Source organism: Rissa tridactyla, chromosome 3, assembly GCF_028500815.1.
Source record: "Rissa tridactyla isolate bRisTri1 chromosome 3, bRisTri1.patW.cur.20221130, whole genome shotgun sequence".
Lineage (NCBI taxonomy): Eukaryota > Metazoa > Chordata > Aves > Charadriiformes > Laridae > Rissa > Rissa tridactyla.
The window spans coordinates 115365692-115392050 of record NC_071468.1 but is presented as its reverse complement, the minus strand read 5'-3'; positions in this window follow the sequence as shown (position 1 = coordinate 115392050).

Below are 26359 nucleotides of genomic sequence, written 5' to 3'. Positions count from 1 at the left end.
ACACTGTCTAAGGAGCACCTGGAATAGGCTGGGTATAAACATAGAATGAAATTGAAAATAATTAAGTGACAATATGGAATGGCAAGGAGGGCTGGGGAGAAAGAGTGTTTTGATTTGGGAAGGAAAAAGATGACTACATGCACTAATAATAAAAGTCAGACGATACAATTTCTTGAGTGACTGCACCAGCCCCAGCTGGAACAATTTGGGTCTGGGATGACTAGCCCTATCCCAAGGGATTCCTGAGCCAAGGAACCTAAAAGAAAAGATAAGAGTAAGATGGAAGGAGCAAGATTTTCATAGAAGGGGCGGATATAGAAACTATTCTTGGAGTAAGCAATCATGACATGACTAAACTGATTTTAGAACTACAAAACAGAATTAAAGTAAGGTTTTAAGAGACAAATTAAGAAAGTAAGGGATCAAGTCAACAAAAATTACTACGCTGAGGAGATTAATAATAAAATAATAAAAAACTTTATCTGAAATTGCTTTCCAGGTAAGAGAGGAGATTAATAAGGAAGAGTTACAGAGATGGGAAGAATTATTATCACTTCAGAATGGTAAGGTCGCATTTAAAGAATATGATTTTGATTACTGATGTAAAAATAATTTAAATGGTAATAGAGACAGGTAAGTTTTGCCAGGTGCTTAATATAATGAAGTGCTTACTTTATGAAAACAGGTTAAAAAAAATCTTAGTTTGTTTTGATTCATAAAACAACTACTTTATACAACTGTTTGTAATAAAGATATCTGGATCATAAAGTGAAAGACAAATAATTGTCATCTAATTTAAAAACTGATATTGGTATAGGAACAAATGAGTGTAAAATGCTTATGAAAGAACTTTGAGTAGAAATTTGAAGACTTATGAATATTTGCATTGTGATTTTAAAGGACAGCCTTCTAAAGAACATAGATAGGGTTAAGGAACCTGAATTGTTTCAAGATGAAAGCTGAAACCTCAGATAAAGAAAGGATTGCACAACAAACTAGTGTGTTGCTATAACTAGAAATCGAAAGTGATGCAATAAGGATCCTTTTTCTTAGAAAAAAAAGGTACTCCTTTTTTTTTTTTTATATCCCTAAAGAACACCCTAAAGGAATCTTGGTCACCACTTGCTGAGGCTTGGTTTTCCACTGTATTTGTTTCATGTTAAACCTGTGCCTTAAAATTTCTTCTGATCCCGGCTGAGGCTAGGAAGGGTTTTTTTTATTTTCTTTCACTGCTTTAGTCATGACTTGACAGCATTGGGAAGTGGAATAATGTTTTCTTTCCACCAGCCCTTTGGAGATAGACTTAAAATGGATCTGCAACATTGGAAAGAATGTGCTGGTGTATCCAGAGGTACTGCAAAATCTGTCACGTGTCTGACTAGCGCAGCTCAGCCTTGCAGCTGCTGGTTTTGGAGTCAGAAAGGAACCTTCTCCCAAGTCACACCAACTAAGGTCAGTGAGGACTGCCTGCAGTCTTCTGTGGCACAGGACATGCTTCATTCTTCAGGGTCACATTCTCCTCTAAAATTTCATGCTGTTACTCTTGATAATAGCCTTTGGTTTCCTTGATCTTTTGGAGATGCTTAGTACTGTTTTTTTCAGTGTGTTTTAGGAAGCTAGGGAATATTTTGCAGCTTTCAATGAGCAGGTGGGATGGCATCAATGCTCTTTAGAGATTCATAAACTTAGATTTACACTCTTCAAGCCTAATCATAGACACCTTCATGACCTATCTGCCTTTGAAGTTTATTCAGCTGATTTCTCCTACAGGCACTGGCGTGAAATGGACATTTCCAGGGGGAGTTTCGATTTATGAGAATTTGTAATTTTTTCCTTCTGACTAAGTCTGTTTCTCTCCTTGAACTACGAAAAACACAGAAACACAAGACACAAAAGTAGGAAAAAAAGATTTTTGAGGTAACACTTAAGGTTACATCTGTGAAAAGTGTACATGGAGAAATCGGAGCTACTATACCTGCTGCATGATGCCTTGCACTTGTAGGGGGCTGAATACAGAGATCCATACGGTCTCTTTCAGATGTATATTTTTCTGTGGTGGCAGAACAGCAATAACAACTCTTATTGAATGGTCAGCAAAAATATTCTTCCTACATCACAAAGAGACCAGATATCCAAGTTGCCCATTTAAAAGCTGTAAGAGAGCCAGTGAACAAAGAACTCACACAAATTCTAAATTTTGTCTGAAATTGTCAGAGCAGCTAAATTATGTTTTAAATGGTGGCTATAAAACTGCAAAACATATTCGCAAAAGAAATATCTTGAAAATATAAAAATATTTAAAATTAACCTTCTTATGAAGTATGTTAGTGAAATAATTCACTCATTGCAATATTTAAATACTCGGCAACCCCACATGAAGTGCTCAGTACCAAATTATGTACAGATATCTGTATAATACTGTGATGTCTCAGACTGAGTCCTTTCCAAAGCATTTACTTAAAATAAAAGCAGAGATGAAGCCAATGAGTTTACAGTTGACATGGGAGACGTGTCTGTACCCTAACACCAAAACATTATGGACTAGATTTGAAAGTGTATGCATATGCAATTGCGTGCATACATTTGAGCATGCCTAATATGGCCACAAATATTTCACATATGCAGGCAAATCACATTTCTAAAAACATACATCCCTAGTTATCTAGAAAAATGCTCTGTTGCCCTCAGGGACCAAGACTTAGCTTCAGTTAAGTTTCACCAACAGCTAGTTGAGAAGTCAGAGCAATACGTGAGACTTAGAAGGAAGAGGATGCTCTTCTCTTGCCAGGCCCTCGTAGTAGCAATGATTGTTCAAATGGAGAGTTTTCTATTTCCTTCTCTGCTTCCATTATCTATTTTTGCTTGTGTGTTCATTATGAACACTGTCTTATCAGTCCTTCACTGTGGAAGAGCTCTAGCTTTCTGTCTCCCTTGTTGTTAGTCAAGTAACTATCCGTTGCTTAACATGTATGTATCATGTACAAATAAATTCAGTAAGTATGTGGTGTAACTCTCCTTGTCTGGGCCACTTTCTTCAGGCATCTCCTACTATATGCAAAAAGGCTGTGCAAGCAAGACATACTCAGCTAAAGAGCGTACAGAAGTTATTCATTGGCTAACACACACAATAGGAGGAGGGTTAAGCTTCTCGAATTGACCATTTACGTGCGTTAGCAAGTCCTATTTCAGTGTATACATTGTAACTTCAAAAGCCAATTCTGCATGATCATGAATGGGGAAATGAAAAACACGCACTGGTTTTAAGGCACTTTTATTTTCCAAAAATCACCTTTTAATGCTGTCTCTGTGCCACAAAGAACTGTCTTCCAGAGAAACGCCTTTCAAGCAGCCCATATATGCATGAATATGACAGTGTCTTTGTAGCTAACCGATCTCCGCTGTTATTTTTCCCAGTAAAGAATGGCAAGACATCCAGGATCCTGATTGGTTGGCATGAATTTTGTTTGCTATAATAAAATACAACAAGGGCTGTCAAGACTTATTGCTTCAAACGAAGAGCTGTGTACAGCATGGTTCCCCGTAGCAGCCTGCATATGGAACCCTTTAAACATTCTTAAGAGACCCATTGGGGCTTCTAATTATTGTGAAACATCTCCTGGCAGAACCATTCCTACCCTTCCAAGAATGCGTTGTAAAAATAATTAGATGATGAGATTTAGATCGAAACCGCTAACTAGTGATTTAAGAGTTTTGCGCGTACCATATAGAAAACTAAGGAAATGAAACGCTGAAATTCACTTCACATGAAAGGAAAACAATCCTTTGTGGTTCACATTTTGGGGGGAAGACAGAGAACGAACTCCTCTTTTTCCTTCTTCCTTCCCCCTCCCCAAGTTTAATACTTTGTTTCCTGTGGTTACATGAGGGGGTGGAGATGTTTCTTCATTTTCTAAACATTAAACCACTTGAGAATCTCTCTCCATTTCTGGGGAGTCTGCTATTAGAGAACAACTTGAGGAGCTTGCTTTAATCAAGCTTAAAAGCTATGAAGAATAGAATCACATTTTATGGCTTTAGAGGCTAAACCAACATGTAGTCAATTAGGTGACATCACTTCTACAAAAAAAGCAGAACATCTTTGTTTAATCAAAACAAACAAACAAGATTAGAAGTTTAAGTGCTGTGATTTAGGAAAGATCCACATTTTGAATTAAATCCTGGAGGACTACGGACGTGGCAGTGATAAAATTTAATCACATGGAATCTGAGGGTCAGCTTAACAGTTGTGTTAGTTTAAACGTGAAGATGAGTATTTTTCCATTTTGCCAAGGAAAATGAATTCTTAGTATATGCAGGTGTCATGGGTTTGTTTGGTCCTTTTCCTTGTTTGTTATTTTCTTAATTAAGTCTTCAAATTGAGCTTTTCAACACCTAGATCCATAAAATGAATTTAAACAGAGCTGAGGGACCTATTTACATACTGTATTTTGTATTAGCTATTTGCCACGATGCAAGAGGGGACACATCCTGCTAAATGTTATGGTAAATGCAGGGCCGTCCCTAAAGAGATTACAATACTGACAAGTCAAAGAATAGGAGTGTCACCACACTGCCATCATTCCTGTCATTGAGTTTCACAATTTATGTGCAATCCCTGAGCCATATCTCTGTGGGTATTTCTATCTGGGCTCTATCTCAAATGTATTCTTTCAGCATAATGTTTCTAAAATATGACCTTTCCCACCAACCCCTGGGGCTGCTACTCAAGGAAGCTCTCACTACATCGTTGTGCATGGAATACTGCTGCGCCCTTCTTCCACGTCCTTGACAAATAAAGTACTGCTAAACAGCTTGTTCCTATAGGCCGTCACCCTACCAACACTGCTTTCTTGTTTCAGCCCTCCTCCTCCTCCTCCCTCACATCACAGGACAGCCATGGATGGACCTTCGCCAGCAAGGTAGTTCCCAGCTGGTCTGCATGTGTCCTCCTCCTCCTGTGGGCTCCCTAAGCACCTTTGTTCTTTTGTGTCCTGCCTCTCAGCTTTTGAAGGAGATCCCTGTGGGCATCAAATTACTAAGGGTTTTTTGTCCCCTTTTTAAGACACTTTTCTAGTGTGATGGATACAGAAAACACTGACATGCTGCTGGTGTGTTAAGGCCATTGCTTATCATGCTCAGAGATACGATGTCAGTCATTTCTTATTGTCCTCAGCTGTCAGTCTGTGTCCATCCCAGTTCCCTAGCTGTAGACTCTCAGCTTTCTCCAGCAGGAATTGTCCTCTGTTCTCTTTTACAGCACCTGGCACAAAGGGCTCTGGCTCCTAGATATACAGCAATACAAATAATCATAAATGAAAATAAATGAGTTGAGAAATTGCCTGCAGTCACACAGCAGGGCAGTGGCTGATGTAAGATTAGAAATTTTGGGACAGATGGTTGGAAAACATGAGCCTTAGTCATGTTTTTCTAATTGAAAAATCATATTTGGGATGAAAATTTAAGCTGTAGCAGTAAAACTCAGGGAGTCAGGACTAGTTTCTATGATTTTCTTATGACCGTAATGCAAACAAGTCCTACAGAGCTGATTTTAGGCCTGTGGCAAAAGCTGCGCAGCAAAAATTTTGATTGTCTTCCTTTCTCCTTGTTTTTAATTGTAAAGCTTTGCCAGTGTCACCTCTCCTCATCTGCCAGAGGTAGAAAGTGTTGAGTCACAGCTCTGACCCACGCACAAACCAAGCTTGTTAGCAAAAGACTTCTCTTTTGACCTCCAGGTCACTCTCACACATCAATGGTTAACTGTTGGCAATAGCCGGGCCTTCGGGGATTGCAGGATAATCACTTTTGTTTTTAATACTGGGAATTTTTTATTTAAACTCTGTTAGCTTGTTACTGCATGAGATTAAACAGAAGTAAGTCTGACAGTGTTATGAGAAGTAGAGGACTCAACGAAATACCTTAAACCCAACAAACTGTACTATTCACTGATCTGACTGAGTTTACTGTGCAAAGGCTGAGGTTTAGTCCAGAAGTTACTGTTTGCAGTTTTGCCAGCAACACTATTTATAGTTTCAATCAATTTGAAATACATCAGAGTTGGACAATGCTGCTGTGCATGTGTGCAGGTGGAGAACACATTTGTATCCATCTACAGTCTGTACAGACTCCATTCCACAAATTTGTCAGAGCCAACCCCTCTGAATAAACTTAACTAATATGTTTAAAGTCTCCTCATCCCCAGGAATCAAGAGAAACTTAACTGCTTCATGGGTTAAGGATAGTGCTTGGAAATAACTTCCTGGCTGTTAGAATCGCCTCATCTCCTTAGTTGATAAGAGTAAATTTACAGTCTTCATTTAAGGACAGAAAAAGAGAGATTTCATTTTGAAATGTAGTAAATTTCTCAATTAGTGGAACCACTAAGTTTTATCACCACTTCCAGCTAAGTCTGAAACACGCTTCTGCACAATGATGAGACAAAATTAGCTTCATCACATTGTGTATTAGACGGCCTTAACCTTAAAAAGGAAAAAAAAGAGCACTTGCAGGTACTTGCTAGTTAAAGTGACAGCAAGATGATGCTCATCTCATCTAATTCAAGTTGTCTGCAGTTGCAGCTGTCCACAGATAATTGTTCCAGACTGATTAACAGCAAAGGAAGGAAAATAAGCACTTTTGAGGCATGACTCATGTGATCCATATTAGAAAGCTACGTTAAGATGACATGAATCACAATGGAGAAGAGACCATATTCTTCCTTCGTTGTAAAGGAAACGTAGGCAAGCAGCTGAGATAAAGACATCAAAATTTAGTCACAATAACCTCTTTCTCTGGACTGCGCAGGGAATTGTTAGGGAGCAGACTCACTATGTAGACCATTTTGCCCAGATGAGGTTTTCAGAAGAAGCTACTCAGATTTTTAAGCATCTTTATTTATTTGTCTTTTAACTAGCAAAGTCTTTCTAATGTTTTTTTTAAAATTTTCTGCACTAACCATTTTTCATCTTCTAGCAAAATTTCAGAATTTAGCACCTGTAACAAACCTCTATTCTTAAACCACCCTTTTGGTTATTCAATAATTTGTAAACTGTAGGTTTTCAGTGAATTGAATATCTGTTTTTAAAATTTTGATAGTTAAACTAAACACATCTACAGTCGTATGAGGTGTCAATGACTATAAGCCTTGCAGACCTTAGTAAGCTTATCAGCCTCCCTGACCTGAATTCCTAAGTTCATAATGAAGTATTTTGTGCAGAGATGTTTGATAAAGGCACACGACCAATTGCTCACACTCGTCCTCAAAAAGAAAACACAATGTGATGGAACTGAAATCCAGTTGAGACAACCTAGGCTGAATGTTACGAAAAACTGGATAAACTCTGAGGGAAGTGGTGCATGCTGCCAACAGGGGTCACGGAATCACCATCACTTGAGTATTCAAGACTGGGCCACCCATCTATTTGGGAATGGCTTGGGAGTAAAGCAATCAGTCTTATTGTGATGCGGGGAGATGGACTTCATGACCTACCAGCAGTATCTTCCAGGCTAAATGAGCCCATTATTCATGGGGCTAATAAAAAGTCAAAGGGGAAGACTTCTGGAGAAAAAAAAATAAAAATCAGCACTTAAAATATTTGGTTTGTTCCTTTTCTTTACCAGACTTACTTTAAATACCAGATAAAAGAAGGGAAAAAAATAATCAAAAGCATCGCATCTACTCTCTTTTGTTTGAAATTATGTTTTCAAAACATTAGTTTTGAGAGATAGCTTAGCATAGATTCAGATCCAGGTTTTACACCAGATCTTTTCCCTATAGAGGGATAAATCAAATCTCAATAGCACCTAGGCTGGATCTATGCAATTTTTTATTATATTTTTTTTTTTTTTTGTCTCAGACCTGTCAGGTATTGGGAATATAATTTACCCTCTTTTCCCCTGTCCAAAAGCATGGATTTATCATCTCGTGCTTGCATCAAAACTGTTCTGTGGCAAAATTCTTCAGTGAAATATAAAAATTAAATACTTAAGTTGTTGGGTATCATTCAGTTCTACAGCTGAGCAGTCAGAATGGTGGTATAATACACTCCCTCCTCTTTACAGACTACAAAAAATAAATTCAAAGGATAGATCTTTAATTCTTTTCAGACTCCAAAATCCTGTTCAGTATTTACCTGTGAATGTCAGGGCTGAGAAGTGTTAATATACTAAGTGCAATTTTATTAGGCAAGCAGAACACTCCTTTTGCCTGTAAATTCTACTGCAAGGAGATAAAAATTAATCTGGTCAGTAGGTGAACTCTACTGTTCTGTGTTGTCTGAATTTCACATACAAGAGATTCATACTTTAGCAATGAAATATTAGGTCAGTGTAATTCCAGTTCCTGGGAATATCCCTCTGACAAAAGAGGAAGGTACAAGTTAGAATAAATATATAAAAATAAAAATAGTCTTTGATTACTAAGTTACCTAATTCTAAATGTACAGTGACAGGAATTATATGCCTCCATGCTTCCAGCCCCATCGCGTGAAGGTAATGTGTACAAGTGTCAGTGTAACATTCTTGTGCATTTTCAGAACGCCTAAGAGCAGTTTTATTTCCTGGAAATTATTGTTATAAAGCTGACATGGATAGTGCAGATCAAACGTATTGGTAATCAAAATTTTAAGTTGGTTTGTGACAATGGTCTAATAACTCAGTTCCCAAATATTCAAGCTGTCATTATTTCAATACAACTTTTAATGTCTAACTAAAGAATAGAATAAATAAAAGCTGCAGCTGTTGCATTTAAGCCATTCTAAAACTTGCTTTCCAGTAAAAAAAGTTATATGATTTTCTAAACCTTTTTAACCTCAGCAGCAATATTTCAAACTAACAGTTTATTCAATTAAAAAGGAACATTTAAAAACAGACAATATTTTTTAAGTATCTTAGCAACAGGTGATTGAATCCTTGCCTGGAACTATGAGACAAGTTTTGCCAAATGGGCTGCATTCTAACGATATCTTTCATATAGCAAATGGAATAAATCTAATATTGTTTTGGACAAGTTACATAAATTACATCATAATACAAAATTCTTTATGTGTTTTCAACAACAATAGATGACAGCCCCATGAAAGAAGTGAGAAAAAAGTACATGATTTTGTCCTCTCCAGCTGTGGTAGTTAAAAGCAGGTAGCGAATTCAGATACTTGGCCCCAAAATCCTTGCTTGAATACTTCTCTCACCTTTCACACACACAAACAGCGTACAAGCCCCAGCTCCGTCCCTGAGGTCATTTCATGGATTGAAAGGGAGTTTTTAAGGAAAGATCCATGAAGAATGGAAGAATGTTGATAAGGTACTTTGTCTCTCTGTTAAAATGTCTTCTTAGGGGTGGTTGAATGAGGACGTGACACTAAACTTCTGCAAAATCAGCATAGATCACACATAGCGTTTTGATTTTGAGATAGATCTCTGGAGATTGCTCAGTAACTGAAATATTACCTTAAAACTTTGAGTGTCCAGTACGTAGTATGGGTACCATACCATCATGTCACAAACTTAACTTAAAGAAACCAAGCAAAACCAAGAATGTTACCACCAGATCTTGTTTTTTAGTTGAAGCTTGCTGCTACACATGTATATGACAGAAAAAATGATCCCTTGAAGATAAGATATCAGTCCAATACTGGTGAATAGAAACTAATTTTCCATGACCAGAACAGTGAAAAAGAGGTTGAGCAATGTTTAGGCATTATGGGCTCAACCCTTTCAGAGATATCACAGTAACCATAAAAACACCTCTCTTTGGTGTAACGAAAGACCAGCTTTTCCACGGTGGCCTCAGAGTGCAAATGCACCCGTAGAGAGGAGGTATTTTGTCTCCCAACCCAATATTGTCCCCATCTTAACCACTAACTTTTTTTCTATTTCCAGAGATCCCTGCATGCCTTTGCCTCCTTTGCCAGAGGAATTCATAGGGAAAAGCCAACAATATGAGCTGTGACCAGAAAGCCGTACCTGAGGGAAATATGAACTACGCAGACATAAAGTGTGACATGGCCGCTCTATGGCCATGTCCAATCAGTTCTCTCTTAACAGCAGCACAACTTCTTACCAAGGATATCCTTCACACCCATACTCTCCCACTGAAAAATTCTTCACAGAAGAAAGGGTAATCAGAGTTGAGTGGAGTAGTGTGGAGCAGAGTAGAGTACAGTGGAGTAGAGTAGAATAGGTAAATAAATGCTTCCTAATGTCCAGTTTAAAGCTCCTGTGCCACAGCTTTAAACCATTCCCACATGTCCCATCACTGGATCCCAGGGAGAAGAGATCAGCACCTCCCTCTCCACGTCCCCTCCTCGGGAAGCTGGAGAGAGCAATGAAGTCACCTTTCAGCCTCCTTTTCTCCAAACTAGACAAACTGAGAGTCCAATGCCACTCCTCACAGGACATTCCTTCCAGTCCTTTCACCAGCTTTGTTGCTCTCATCTTGATGCAATATATTAAAGTTGTTATCCCACCTAGGAAATTTCTTCAAGCCTCAAATGATGATAGTGTGCGACTGTCTACCCTGACTCTCATTTGTCTTCCACTCAGTATGTCTTATCTATCCATCATTGGCAGAGTCCTGTGCACATCTAATACTCTTCCAGGAAAGCAGCGGATGTTATGCCTATGTCTGTGCTCTTCTTTCTTGTGAAACAGAATGTGTTCTCCATCCACAGATCATAGAAATGGAAATTCTTTGTCCTCCAACTTCCATCTTATAAGATTGCTCAGTGTTTCACTATCTGCCACTAGTGGAAGTCAATAACTAAAGGTTGTGCATAAAGATCATTGGGGAAAAAAATGAGATAAGTGAAAGATCTTCAGTGAGTTAATTTTTAATTATTGTTTTTTATTATGAGCAGTATGGTTTAATAAATAGAATATTGGACCGCAAGCTAAAAACCACTGGATTCTATTTGTAGCTTTGCCTCTAGTTGGCACAGAAATGTCGGCAAATCACTTCTTTTCTTTGCACCTGTTTCCCCTTTGTAAAATAGTATTTCTTTTCTTTGACTTGATCTTTCTGATCTCCATAAAACTTAAATATTATTATACAACAATCCTTCAATAAGTAATCTGCTTTATAAAATTCCAGTTAAGAAATAATCTGTGAAAAAGGTCCAAGTATATTGTACTTCAAATTGGCTTTTTTTATTATTTTTTTTTTTTTAGTTGAACAGAGTTCAGTTTTAACTTGGAAATGAACATTCAGGATATGTGTGTGTTTATATGGGTCACAATTTCTCAGGAGGTTCTAATATGAATGTATGTGGAATGTTACATATTTGTTATGCTGCTTAAAAGAATATAAGTGCTAGTTAAAGTGAGTGAATATTTGGAACAATAAGGTAATTCTATACACTTTAAAATTAAAACAACAGTATATATTCTGTTACTGCCAGATTCCTGTCATCCTTTAATTCAGCTTTTAGTCATATGATATCTCTAATGGGATATTTTCAGACTTTTAATGTTGAAAACAAGTTATAAACAATATTCATACCAGCTGTATCATTGGGAGGTAAATGAATCAAGTATTTCAGTGCAATAAAAAGAATTAAAAAATGAGATATGGCTGAAATAACATGGAGACAAAGACTTACTTTCCCTTCCTTCCATATCTTCATCACAATTCAAAAAGCTTCATCATTTCGGAGGTGAGTAAGGAAATTTCCATACACAGCTGGTCTGTTTGCGAAGAATGAAGTGTTTCCCACTTCATGTAAGTGAAGAACTTTGTGTCGTGCTGAGTGATGAACCGTTCTCCTTTGCCACTGACAGTGCATTGTGCATTCAAATGTACAGCAAGATGTGCTAATGTGTCAAGTCACGCTTCCTTGGAACACCTCACTGGGTTCATAAACACAAGCTTCTGCACAAGAGAGAAAATATGAAGAGAAAGAAGCAGTGTCAGTAGAAGAGACCAAACCAGTTCTGAAGGCAATGTTGAGGGCAAAAAGGTCTGGAATGGAGACCTGTAGAGAATCACAAAAGTATTTTTTTCCATTCCAGAAACTGCTGCCTGAAGGACATGTACAGATGGTATACATCCAATAAAGCCACATGGGTTTTTGATGGGTCGGTGGTAAAGAACCTAAAACACACCAAAGAAGCTGTAGGTCTCCATTAAGGGCTCTTTAAGGTCATGTTTGCTCATTCCAGGAAGCTAATGATGAGAAATTTTAATGGGAAAATGGGAGGAACATCTTATTTTATCTTACTGAATGACTATGCTGTTGCCAAGACATCCTGTGAAGAAAAGGGTGAACTTAATCTGAGGATAGGTTTGGGAACAGATGCATAGGTTAATCATCACTCATTTGTCCAAGTTCATTTAAAAATTTGGAAGACTTTAGAGAAATTAAAAGTTCAGCTAAAAATGACCAGCCTGGGCTTATATTTAAAATGCTCAGGATTTTGATGAGTAAAACCCTCTGATGTAATTCTGCTTTATTTTTAACTGATTTACTAACCAACTAAAAAAAACATGTCTGTTTGCTTAAGTCCAAAAGCACTCCATCCTTGCACCACACATAAGCTGAAAAGAGGTTTCTTACAAGTTTTTCAGTTGTGCTCCTGTCCCGGATGACTTCAGTAGGAGCTATGCTGGTTCTTGTCCAAGAGCTGCCCCTAAAACAGCTCATGCATTCCTCCCTGACTGTAGCTCAAGAAATTCTCACTCAGGACAGAATTGTCAGAGAGAAAACAATATCCATCTGTCATCAAAGGTGGATGTCTCACTAGCTGGATCACAATCTTTCCAGGAGAGAAGCACACACCTCCAGTTTTTCTCTCTTCTCCTTCTGGTGCCCCACCAAAGGAAGACCAGGACCAGGGTCACTAAGTCTTTACTTTTCCCAGGATGGAAACTTTGTTTTGATTGTTCTGATTTGTTTTAATCTGCAAATTGTAAAATATTATAGACTTTCATCTAAAATGTCCCAGGTTGTCACTTAGTGAAAATGATCTTTTCCGTTCTTAACAATTTCCTGGAAAATGGCAGATTTTGGTTAGAACTTGAGCTAGTCTTGCGATTACACAAAACATTTCAGGCCTGCTTGTCTGCTTGGAGAAGCCCTCCTCCATTTTGCTGTCTGTCCCAGTATCTGGTTCCTTTAGTCAAACAGCTTATTAAGGTCATTCACCAGGCAAGATAAGTTCTCTAAGCAACCTCACAGCAGTCTCACACATGTGAAAAAAGACCATAAAGGACAACTACCTCTGGATAACTTACTCTTCCCTGGTTCCTCTCTTTTGAAAAAGAAAGTTAGTTCTTCCTCTGTTCCTATCGTTATTTTGCAACACCCAGTACAAAATGCTCTTGCCTTTTCACATCTCGACCTAATAACAGTTTTTGCTTTGAAACATTATTACACTTCATGTTATTGACACAAGTAGAAAAGTCTACTTTTGCTTTACCCCATAGTTTCGTTCAGGCTCGTATTGGTGGCCATCTGAATGCATTAAACACAGTGCTTCCAAGTTGCATCATATAAAACGAAGGCAATATTCCTTAGTAGCTTTTGTAAAAGTAATTTTCAATATATTGGTGGTAAAACATTAAGAATATTTATACTATTAACCAGCAACTGTTGATATAAAATTAATTGTTGTAAATACCATAATGATGTAATTGGAACAAGTTGGAGAAGCTACAGACCCACAGAAAGTATTCAATTATGTTTTTTTCCTGTAATCTGACAACAAGAAAATATTTTAGAAATCAGAAGCCTATATTCACATGCCTGTGTTTTAATAATATTGTATTCTACTTTTAAATAAAGGAAAAATCAGAGAATCTTTCCCTTTCAGCAGCGGCAGTGGAATAGTCTGCTGGAAGTTCCATTCCATGAAGTGACATTTCTTTTCCAAAATGAAACGTCTGAATGTTCTGCCAATCACACAGTCCAGTTGGCCAAATATTCTCTATTGCTTTGTACAGGAATATGGACACGTGTTCAGTGCTTGGCACTTTTGAGAAATTCAGCTTAAAAAATCTCACTGACCAGTACAACAAACTTCACCATCTGGAATTTGCTAAAACTGCACTATTCATCCCTTATGTCATTTGCATGTCAAGATGGTTCTTGATCATAGCATGCTCATCTTTAAATTGAGGCAAATTTTCAGGAAATACTCCCTTTTCAATTTATTTGCATGTAAATATTTAAAGCTATCTTTTCCTGTATTTTCAAATGCATAAAATCATTGCCCTCTCTATGCTCTGGGAAAGTATGTTTTTGGAAAGGGCATCAGGATCATTTTCTTCCAAGTAAATTAGATGTAGAAGATGCATACAGAAAACACAACCTGTTCAGTCCCTCTTCGGCACAGCTAGGTGAAGAAGAGCCCTCTCCACTATTCTTTGCACCATTCAGGAAACCCCCAGTCCCTAGAATATTTTACAATGGAAAAAAAAAAAAAAGATAACGGGAAATTTAGGGACAATATACACTTGAAAGGCACATTGAAAGGTGCCTCACCAAAAGAAAAATTGTTTTTTAAAGAGCAAGCCTTTGCCTCTTCTCCAGCCTAAGATCTTTGCTTTCCTCAATGATTTCAGAGGCTGAAGTGAGTAGACAGTTAATAGTGACCTGAATATCACACAAGCCGAAAACTGTGTAAAACCAGCTGGAATCAGTTAAAGCTGTGGGTGCTCAGAATCACTCAGGTATATATGTTGTCCATCCTCATACTTTATTTTAGAGTTGAATATCACGTTACTAAGCTACATTTCCTGAGTCCGCCAGTTCCCTACATGTTCTACGGGAGCTTTTTGTTTGGCTTTTTTCTTTTTTCTTTACAAAGCTGAAGCATGATTTGAATTGCATTACTCCAGAGGATGTCTCTGGGAGTAGATTCCAGAGACTTGACTGTGGAGAAAACAGCTCATGAGATGAAAACACATGTTGCCTGTGAGACATGTCACCCTTAAAAGTTAACCGTGATGCAGAACGGACTCTACAGCCCACTAACTTGCTCTCTGTCAGGCAGCTCAAACAGTGGTGAGAGAGAGCTGCTGCTGGTAGGCAACAGCAGAGCCCTGGGAGGAGGAATTTGAAGGGGCAGCAGCAGAGGATGAAATGTCAGAAGGACCCCCGAGGCAAGCATGAGAGGCAGTATTTTGCTTGGATCAGCTCATGAAAAGGATGAAGGAGGAAACGGTGAAGTTTACCCAACAGCAAGGTGGAAAACTCAGTGCAACACGCAATGCCTGAACGTGGAGGAATCTGTGGTGACACTGACACTACATTAAACTACACCACTACTGAGCTAGCTCTAAGTGAACTGGAAGACTTAAACACATAGACGGGAAGGCTGTAGATAAGCAGCACAGTGTGGTGTAGGCACTGGGTCACTGGCTCAGTTCTTGGAAGTTGTGTAACTGTGTTGGGATGACATTGCTCTCAGTTCGCTCGGCTTGCACATACAGATGGGGTCATTTGACTTTGAGCTCCATGAGTACTTCATTCAGTGACTGTTCCAGTCCCATCATTTTGCAATCGATTACTCAATGTAAGCAGATTCTAAATTTTTGTCTTTAATGCACTTCTTACGGATATAAGACACATTACTAAGTTTTGATGTTTTGGATTCAGAGGGAAAATTTGGGCAAAGGTCATTGCTAGTTATAGGAAAGTGTTACTTTTCAATAATTGCTCATTAGTAGATCCTGAAAAATTTGTTTGCATTTCATGCCACCATGGTCTATATTATTTGTAACTTAAGTATTGATCTTACATTTTGACCACCTGAATGAGTACTGCAGCTACGTTTACTGGGGCTCTGAATACAATAGAGTGAAGGAGGTATTTGCAGTGAAGTCATCCTGAAGTCATACATACTGTTTTACCTGTTAAGTATCCTGTTCAATCATTAATTGCCCAGTAGTCACCAGGTATCATCACTGTATGATCATTAAATGTGGTCCCCTAATCAAAACTCCATAGTCAATCACACTGAGCATGTAATGCTGTAGGAGACAGAAAATGACACTGGAATCAGGGTGTAGCATTTGCTAGTAAATGCAATGTTTTCGAAATTACCAGACATTTCAGTGACAATATCAGAATTAAAGCTAAATAGTTTTTAGCTGCAAGACATATAGTTTAACCACTGTACAGGCTGCCTTTGCAGTCTACAATAGGAACATATTTTAATATGCTTTTCTATTTTAAAATATACACAGAAACAATAATGAGGGCATTAGTAAATGATGCAGAGTCCTTAAGATCAATTTGTGCAAGCAGCTAGTACATGAAATATATGATGCAGTTAAATTGATGAAGTTTTAATTTGAAAGTAACTTGTTTACATAGTTGCTGGTTTTAAAATGTTAGAAGCCAGATAAAGCGCCCTCCAAACCGGTTGTATAGTTGAGATACATTTGTAAAATGCTTTCAGAATGAAGAAATGAATAAAATAGATAGTAAACCATAGTGATTTCTCAAAGTATTAAAAGTATCATATGTCAGTGATACCTACTTTGTTCCTCTCACTTTGGACCTCACAGACTGATAAGAAAGGAAAAGCGTTATAACCCAGAAGTAAAACTGTTGCGTGATTATAACCCTGACAACCTCCTCCTAATGAGCTTCCCTGCAGATAGTGAGAAGAAACAGCTTTGATCTCTCCGAGTGAAGGATCTGAATGAACCACTGTTTTAAGGAAAGGAATCTGATTAGGTCTACTCTCCCAGTAATCAAAGTCGCAAGCTACCATTTGAGGTATTTGTGAAATTCAGATAAGATTAGTTGCTCCTCGGATAAGCCACTGCAGTCAGTAAGAGCTAATTTTGTCTGGGATATAACCACAGGAAGTATCACAATGGGAAATGAAGAATTATCTTGGTGAATATTTTACAGGGTAGAGCACCTTCTGTTAGAAAATGTAAATCGACTTTAAAGGTTTGTAATCAGTCTTGTGCTTAACAATTCTATCTCATCAACATCATCATTATTACCATTATTTGACAATGTGCTCTAAGCCCTATGAAATTTAAATGAAAGGCAGTCTCACCTGATAAAAAAGAGGACATATTTATTTTTTATGACAACTGCCCTGAAGTTTATTAAACCACCTTATTTATGCTAGAGCAGTATTTGACTTGTGAGTACTTCTTACATTTGGTAAACATGGATATTAAACAGATGTACATACGTATATAATGAATAATAAATTAACTGATAACTTATATCAATTTCCTCTCCTTTCTCATTTCTTTGCCCCACTGGAAATGGGACAGAATAGCATCTCCAGAACTGTCAGGCTGGGAGGCAAAAATAGACATATCAGTACTTATTTTAGATCATTTATGGAAAAGAGCAATTAGAGAAACAGGGGATATCTGCCTGAGAAAAAAGTGTTTTCTGAGCTGAACCACAGTTCAGGTTTGGGCCAGAGCATCTCCTTGCTGCTGTATTATCTGTGGCCAGCAAACAATACACACATTACATGGCTTTTTTTCTTATTGACAATTTTAATCAGGACACCCTTGAAAAATGAGAGTGGCCATTTAGATATACAAAGGAAGTAAGACAAATTTCAATAAGGTAAAAGAAACCCAAACTGTTAGTTTTAGATTATTCTAAATTTTTAAAATAAATAGCCTTTTGTAAAGGCTATTTTAATAATTTTTTTATTATGTAAAAAATAGAGATTTAAGGGTCATACCAAGGACCCAAAAATGTATTTTTTCTTTTGAAGCTATTATAAACCACCTGCACTAATTTCCATCAGATTTTGAGACAGATTTGCAGGGGGTTGCGGAGATCGGTGACTCATTTCAAGCTATTACGGTTATTTGTGGTCAGCCAGAAGCAACTGATAACGGAGTATTATCTGCTAAAAGAAAAGGAGGGCAAGAAAGGGCTCATGTTCTGTTATTGGTTTAAAATAAATTATCCCTATCAAAATGCAGCCTTGAGAATTTAATTAAGCAGCTGCCTAAATACTGTTATTTAAGGATGTTAGGCATCCCATGTCAGCCTACTAAACAAATGGTACAATAAAGATGCGAACTGCTTTGTTTGATTGAAGATTGAGCTTTTTCACTACTTAGTCTTCAAACCATCTGGCTATGTTTGGAGAATGTGGGATGGTAGCTACTTTAACCCTTATCTAATGATAAGACACACTGTCAAACATGTGAACCAGAAGGCAAATATTACACTTTTTAAGGCTTATAAAGACTTCTTGTTTCTTCAGTGAAAGAGTATGTTTTGAAGACAATAAATTCCAGGGCCTAAATGATTATACTTTTCAGTGATTTAAAATTTCCAGATCTTTCAGTGCCAATTCAGAAACAGGGAAATTGCTTCAAAAGGCAGTATTCATCCAGTAACGCTTAGAGGACAAGATAATTTCAGGTTTCTCGGCTCCAAACACAACTAGCTCCAAAATTAGAGCGGCTAATTCTCGGCACTTTCTGAATAACTGGGGCTCCTTCCAAGTTGGGTTTTTTGTTGTTTGGGTTTTGTTGGTTTTTTGGTTTGTTGTTTTTTTGTTTTTTTGTTTTTTTTTTTTTTTTCCAGCTCAGATACCTGAAATTAAAAGCCATTCATGAAAAAGTTGGCTCTAGTAACTCGGCTTCACAGTCCTTTGCAACTTTGCCCCTGCCAAAAATCTCACATCATTTCATTTCCTTACATTCTCACTCTACAGTACCAGTCTGCACTGGTTCTACTTTCATTTCTGTGTTGTCTACACTGCCACTTCAAGTTGGGACTTTTTTTTCTAGCACTGCTCCTCATCTGACACCATTTCTTCATTTTCTTAACTTTCAACAGCCGTCTTTTTCTGACGACCTCTTATAAGAAAATTCACATACAAATTCACATTCTGTAGCAGCCTTATTCCTAACTTCTACATGAAAAAAATATATAATGCAGGGAAAAAACAAATGTGCCATTGACCCCTGTAGAGACACCTGGATACAAGGCAGACGATCTATACGAACACAGCCATGCTCTGTGTGAATTGTTAGCAGTTCTCCATGGATTACCAAGGTGCCACAACTATAATATGGGTGTCACCAACCAAAATTATTTACCCAAATTGTCCTGACTTTAAAGAGAGTTTTGGTTTGGACAGATATGATTCTTCAAAAAACTTGGAGGAAAAATATTGGTTTTGTCTGAATCTAACTGTGTATATTCATATTAGCGACTAATTCAGTGTAACAGTAGCAGATAAGTATATTAAAGCCACTGATGCGCTGGTCTCTGTTATACGTTGCCGAGGGCGCTTCTTCAGAGTAGATTTAGCTGAGTCTCCAGGGCTCACTGTTTCCATGACACATGCATTTCACAGCTTTCTGGGAGAAAAAGTGTTCAGTGGAGAACGTAGATGATGGGTTCACTGTCTGTAAAAGAAGATGTCTAATACTAAATTTCTTATTAAATTACAAACTAGTGTAAAAGCAAATTTAATAGCTTGATTTTTCTGTTGACTATGATTTGCCTTTGCTAGCGCTGTACTGTTATTTTTTTTCCCTTTTCCAATTCATGCTTTTCTGAAAAGAGTTCCTTACTTTCCAAAGGCCATTTTTCTTTTAAATTGTTTGATGAAGTCTGAAAGAATTTAGTTTCTTCAAAAGAAGGGTGTAGATCTGATGTTGACCCTTCAGATAAAATCAGATAGGATTGTCTACTGATTGCAGGAACTTAACTCTCACCAAATGTTTCTACTGAGGTTTTTTGTTGTTTTGGGCTTTTTCTCTTTTCTTTACTGGTAGAAGGAAAATGCTGTTCACTGTATTTCTACATTTGTCTCTGAGAAGGGAAGGCCTCTGGCTGCAAAGGGGAGGATATTTCAGCCTTTTTATATTGGTAAATGAGAAGTGGTTGGTGGAATGGAAATACTGAGGTTCAGAACCTCTGCTGTAAAGCATGAGGGAATGTGTCTGCTATGACTGGACACGCTTACATATATGGTTATTTTTTGTAAGTCAAATAGACATTGAATTCATTTATGTATATTCCTAGGGTCAAAGATTTAAGTGATGCTCCTACATTGCAGTAATGCTCCCATCCAGGTGGATGCCTGATGCCTGCTAACTGGCCAGCAATTGCACAGTCAGACCTTATGTTTTTCCCATATATATTATTTCCTGATTTATAACATGAAACCAGATTAAGTATCAGATGAGCTCATTTTACAGGTGCAGAAATATAAAAGCTGAACTCCAAGAATGCACACTGACTGCACTGTGCACTAGTTTCTTTGGCAAAAGTGAGGAGAAGAAAGCACAACCATTATCTGGAGTATATACTCGCATATTCCTCAGCAATATGAGTATGCTATAAGCAGTGAGAGACAGGCTTCTTGAAGCTGAAAGCATCACGAAGCAAGTGAATATTGAGCAGTCTGGTCCCAAATGGCATTATACACAAGTTCAGTATCAGCAGTCATATTCTGCAAACTACAGCTGTAAACGTATTTTAGGTGTAAAGCGAAAACCAGCTTTTGCTGTTGGTTCTCACAGAATTGTCTGAATGCAAAATCTTCGGAACAACCGTATCCAATACTAACACACAAATAGAACTGGTTTGAGCGCTGATTTGCATGAGCCTGGTATGTAGCGTTGATAAATTCTTATCGAAGGGCTGTGAGGATTTTGATCAGGAGAGCTGTCTTTCTTTTGGCTCTTATAACAACTAATAAGATTTGTAACTGCTGGCTAAGAGACTTGAGAGGGATTCAGTTTTGAACAGCAAGAAAAATGCATACTTCTTTTCAAGATGAATATAAATTATTACCATTTCTTAAGGAGCCTTCAGTTTTCGTTATGTGGCCTGTAAGCACCTTTCTAACTGGAAAATTACGTACAGCACACAGCAAAGTGTGGGTTGTTTCTTTTTTTTCCCCAAGAGGTTTAAAATTGATCTTGTATTAGTAGGTTAAACACATTCACTTCTAGCAGGCATGACAGCCTGAAGTAAAAAAAAGAATTCAAAGGTGAAAGGGTTATCAACTGAAGAAAATTGTCCTGACACGAGTCTCCTGCAATCTTGGGCAGATGAATTATGTGATTTTAAATGAGATCTCTTTGGTAAATTTTCCGTGCTAAGACAAAAGAATTAATATGCATTTTTCAAAAGAATTACAGTCTTGCATTTGTCCCTCACACATGCAAAGAAATAAAATCCTTTGCTTTGAAAGAGACTGTTTTTATGAAAACCTTTAGCTTTTTCCTGTAAAGAAAGTCCTATGCCATGCTTTGTTTCTAATTCTAATGTGCATGTGCATGCATGGGTGTGTATATGTTTGTCTATCTCTACGTCCCCATACACATATACATTTTCTGTGTATGCACAGAAAATACAGATGTCCACATATGCAGAAAATCAATAGTTAAACTGTCTGGCTTGAAGTCTTTTGAACTACAGACACTTTAAGCAGTATTCGTCAGGGCTAGGTCAAATTCTTTGACCTGCTCATTTTTAAACAGTAGTAGATCTCAGTTTTATTAGATGTGTTCTACAAAGGCAATCTTGCTGCTGTTATGCAGCAAGTATTGTTTTTTTTCTGTCAGCTTTAAATCATGTTTCAGAAGATTTTCTTGCTGTTATGGATGAACATTAAAAAGAAGAAGAAGGAAAAAAACCCAAACCAAAACAAATCTCCTCTCTCTCTTCAGCGTAGCTGTATTCAGCTGGGAATTCCATGTGGTTTTATAGACTTCACACTTTACCATAGGCAAAGCCATTCTTCTGTGGCTTAATTTCTTCTTATGTAAGAAGGGGGATTAAAATAAATAGAAGTATTAGTGGAATGCCACATCTGTGAGTGAACTGTGCGTGGTAGGGATTGAACTGAGGCACTGAGCAATTGAAGCTTTTCCCTCTCCCTGGTGAAAGACCCTGAGCTTCAGGGTAAGTGGGAGCAGGAGTCATTTTGAGCCTCACGCTTGCCCACAATATGCCTTGGGGTTGCTTTAAAAAGCTTCATTGCATAGAGGAAGATTATGAAAAGGAAGGAGGATAACAGGATCCCTGACTCCACAATCAGGAGTAGATGGATTCATCCACTGAGTGCCCCTGACAGGTCAGGAATAACATCACCACTTGTAACTTGATGTGTCTTTAATAAAACTGAAATTAAAGTCTCAGCCTGAGTACGGGCTCAGATCAGATCGTTTTAGCAACCTGAATAACTCCGTCCCTTTCTTTAGTCGAGACAAAGTCATGTGTTGACCTCATCCCTTCTACTCAAACTTCCCACCCTTCAAATCAAAGCAGTGGATTCAAGCCACCCATGGGCAATGGACCCTGCCCCACACCAGATCCCAGTCTGAGTGAGTGCCCGCAACTGCAGCCAGCCCTCAGCCAAGGACCACGCAGGACAGGTGGCTGAGTCTCCTCACACCGTTTGTTTCACTACCACATTCACAGGGCTTAGTCCCCTGGCCATTCCTTCTTGTCACACTTAGGGATGTTGCTTCTGATTTTTGCCTCAGTTTCCCCCTGGGTAACAACAAAAGAATATTTATTACTGAAGAACTGTATGAGTACAACATGTAACAGTACCTGACAGTTGTTAAAATAAAGAGTAGGAACAAGAAACTTGGACAAAATCAGACGTAAAGCTTAAAGATAGTTTGCCTTTGAGAACAAGGATAAGCCAGTTAACAGAGCCTTGCCTTAGACCACAGGAAAAGAGGTGGGAGTTAAAACAGGAAAAAATGCAGAAATGAGTCATAAGTGACATTACAAAAACACAAGCACGTGAAAATCTGAGGTGCTTGAAGCTCTACAGAGCCAAAAGTGTTGCATTCCTGACCTAATCATATGAGGCAGATGAAGTTTGAAGCTCCATATCTGAGTTTCTCTGGTTTTGTATAGATGGTGTAAGCAAAAGTACAAACCCTTTGGCTGGGGAGCAGCTCTGCAGAAATCCCCTGGGAGTCCAGGCAGGGGAAACCACAGAAGCAAACAGTGTGCCATGGCAGCAGCCAGGGCCACCAGCAGGCTGCAGGCCAGGAACCCCAGGGTAGGCATCATTCCTGGAGCGCTGACCCTAGGAGGAAGGGAGGAGGGATCTGGGCCTGTTCAGCCTGGGTAAGGAGAAGCTTAGGAGGACCCAACAGCAGACAGCCTGTGCCTCAGGAGACCAGCAAGAAGGTGGTTTGCTTACTGCAGTGCTTGGCGAGAGGATGACAAAGAGGCACAAGTTGAAACAAAAGGGGTTCAGCTTGGATTTGCTTAGAGGAGAGGCTGTGAAGGCTCCATCCTCGGAGGTTTCAAAGAACCAACCGGAAAAAGTCCTGAGCAACCTGGTCTGACCTTGTAGTAGACCCTGCTCTGAGCCTCCCAAGGTCCCTTCCGCTCTGAATTATCCTGTGATCCTATAATCCTACATGTTGGAGCCACCAACATAAGAATCACATGGACCTGTTGGAGTGAGTCCAGAGGATGGTCATGAAAATGGTCAGACAGATGGAGCACCTCTCCTATGAAGATAGGCCATGAGACTTGGGACTGTTCAGCCTGGAGAAGAGAAGGCTCTGGGGAAATCTTATAGAGGCTTTCCAGTACTTAAAGAGGACCTACAGGAAAGATGGGGAGGGACACTTTATCAGGGACTGTAGCAATAGGATGAGGGGTAACAGTTTTAAACTGAAAGAGGGTAAATTTAGATTAGATACTGGCAAGAAATTCTTTACTGTGAGGGTGGTGAGACACTGGAACAGGTTGCCCAGAGAAGTTGTGGATGCCCCATCCCTGGAAGTGTTCAAGGCCAGGCTGGATGGGGCTTTGAGCAACCTGGTCTAGTGGGAGGTGTCCCTGCCCATGGCAGGGGGGTGGAACTGAATGATCTTTAATGTCCCTTCCAACTCTAAACATGATTCTATGATTCTAACTTCAAACTGAATCACTGGTAATCAGTGTTTCGTGTGTTTATTTGCAGTAAAGACTCCCAAATTCTTAAATCAATCATAAAAAACATAGTTTTATTAAGGACAGAAACTGTATTTATTGCACTGTAAAACTTTTTTTTTCTCGTGATGCAAGGCCCGTGTTATAAATCCAACCTCAATTTAGTGTTGCATTTTATGTTCAAACCAGAAAAAATGTCAGAAAGAAATAAAGACAAACCAGATCCTCAGAAGTTGCCTAACTCTTAGCTTATTTCTATTGCACAGAAGCCAACCAAACCAGCAACAGGGTAGTGCCAAAGATCATCAGAACAGTCTGCCAAAGAAAAAGCCTTAGGCCTAGCTGCTGCTACTGGAAAACCCCAGACAAATGCCTGGCAAAGAACCGGCCCCGGACTTACACATTGTTATTGTGGAAGAGGGAATGATGACACAGTTTCCTGCACAATATTTATACACTTGTGCCCTGGAGCCTTGGCTTCTCACACCAGTGGATGTAAGAAAACCAACTGCAGAAAAGGCATTTCTGGTGCCTAAGGTGTCACCGTGACTATTTGTACTTCTTTTTTTTTAGTTATTTAACAATAAATTCCTAGAATCCCATCATGATCTCAATTCAATGCAGGGCTCCCATCATCACACAGAGTTTGTCATCACCAAGGGCAAAGCAGGCAGTGGCTAATGGGGAAACAAAGGCCTCAGCAACGGTGATACAAGGTGCTGCAGTCAAAGACAGTGCTGAGAATGAAGTCCAGGTCTCCTGACTCCTTCCTATATGGGCTTCGTCCTTCCTACTCAGATAATTCCCATCCAGACAGATTGTGGTGCTTATATTGCTGTGTAATTACACCAAAAGCCAGTCCTTTATGTGCACTAGCACATGTAGGCCCCTAGCCTCATGGATGTCTTTTGGGATAAAGCCTGTACAATTTATGTCAAACCCGTAACTCCAATGTCATTTCATATACACATTTGTTACAAGGTCACCACAGGATATTTCTCCCAGGGCATTGCTTCATTTTCTTCTAATCAGTGTAACTGCTCCTAGACCATGTGGGGGTTAGGGGAGTGGGCTTTCGTTGTGAAGTAGATTTAGAATATTGTGAATAAACTGAAGAATTTAGCATTATAGAGAGAAATCGGTAAAACTCGGAGAGAAAGAACATTATTTATTAACATGTTAAGCATATATAGCTTTTTATAAAAGATTTTGTGATTATGCTTAAAACTTTATGGACGCTTCCTGAAACGCGCAAAAAAACCCTCTTTTCAGGTAAAGCTACTTTAGTCAGAGAGCTGCTCTTCAGATCTTCTGAGTGGTGGAGTTATATTTATTTTTTCCTAATTCATAGACATGATAACTGAGTTTAGGATCCTGCTACAGTAACTTTTGTGCATTGATATACTAGGAGACAGTTCAGCTCAGAAAAATTTACAAACCAAACAGACAAGAAAGGCAAAAGGCTGAAAAAGTGAAAGATGCAATAAGTTATTTTCATAGGTAATCTATCAAGCAGGCAGCAGAGACTAGACATTTTTATGTTTCAGTCTCTGATTAAACCACACTGTCTACTAAAAAAGCAGAGATCATTTTGAATCTAGAAGAATAATGTATACAAGTTGAAGTAGATTCTGATCTGTGATATTGATGTAGCAAGGTAAATGGGAAAAAATGCAATCTACACTACCATACTAGGATACATCCTTGGGTTTGCGATAACAGAAGCATACCAAGCAGACAAAATAGATTCAGTGTGGCAGGAGTAGACACATACAACATGTAACAGTACCAGAGAGTTGTTAAAATAAAGAGTAGAAACAAGAAACTCGTCCCTTTGTCCAAGCAAAACTTGTCCGTTTCAAAAGTTTAACCATTTCTACTAAAGATCTGCCAACATGACATGTATTAACTACCTACTTCTTACTCCAGTCTAATATAACCTGCCATGTACGCAGGTATTATGATGGCAGAACACCAACACCGGTACTTTTAGAACAGACAGCTGTTTCACTCAGCTCTTATTTAAAAGGCACGAAAATTGGTGTTATGCTGTGAGCAAATGACAGCAGAACAGAAGTCAAAAGAATGCTCTTGAATGAGGTGGAAATGTTAAGTTTTCTTAGTGTTTGCCATGGATTTTGTCCTACTGCCAGAGTAGTTTCTATGCAGACTTCTTGCAGAGTGAAACAGAAATGATGGCTCTACAGCAGCTTTTTTTTCAGTCTGTAGCAATTTATCAGCATGATACCAATCTCTGAAATGTCTAGCTGTTGTTCTTCTCTGAAAACACAATACAGCTAAGATAAACAGTGTTGCTTTACAAAAAAAAGACAGAAGGATAAACACAGGTTCTAAGATGGCAATCGCTTTTCTTCATTCTGAAAAATTTGTTGCTAGCAACGGAAGTTCATGGGCAGGAGAAGGAAATAGAGAAGACGCCATTTCTCTGTCTTGGAACAACTGAGGACTTCAATTTTATTCGCTATAGG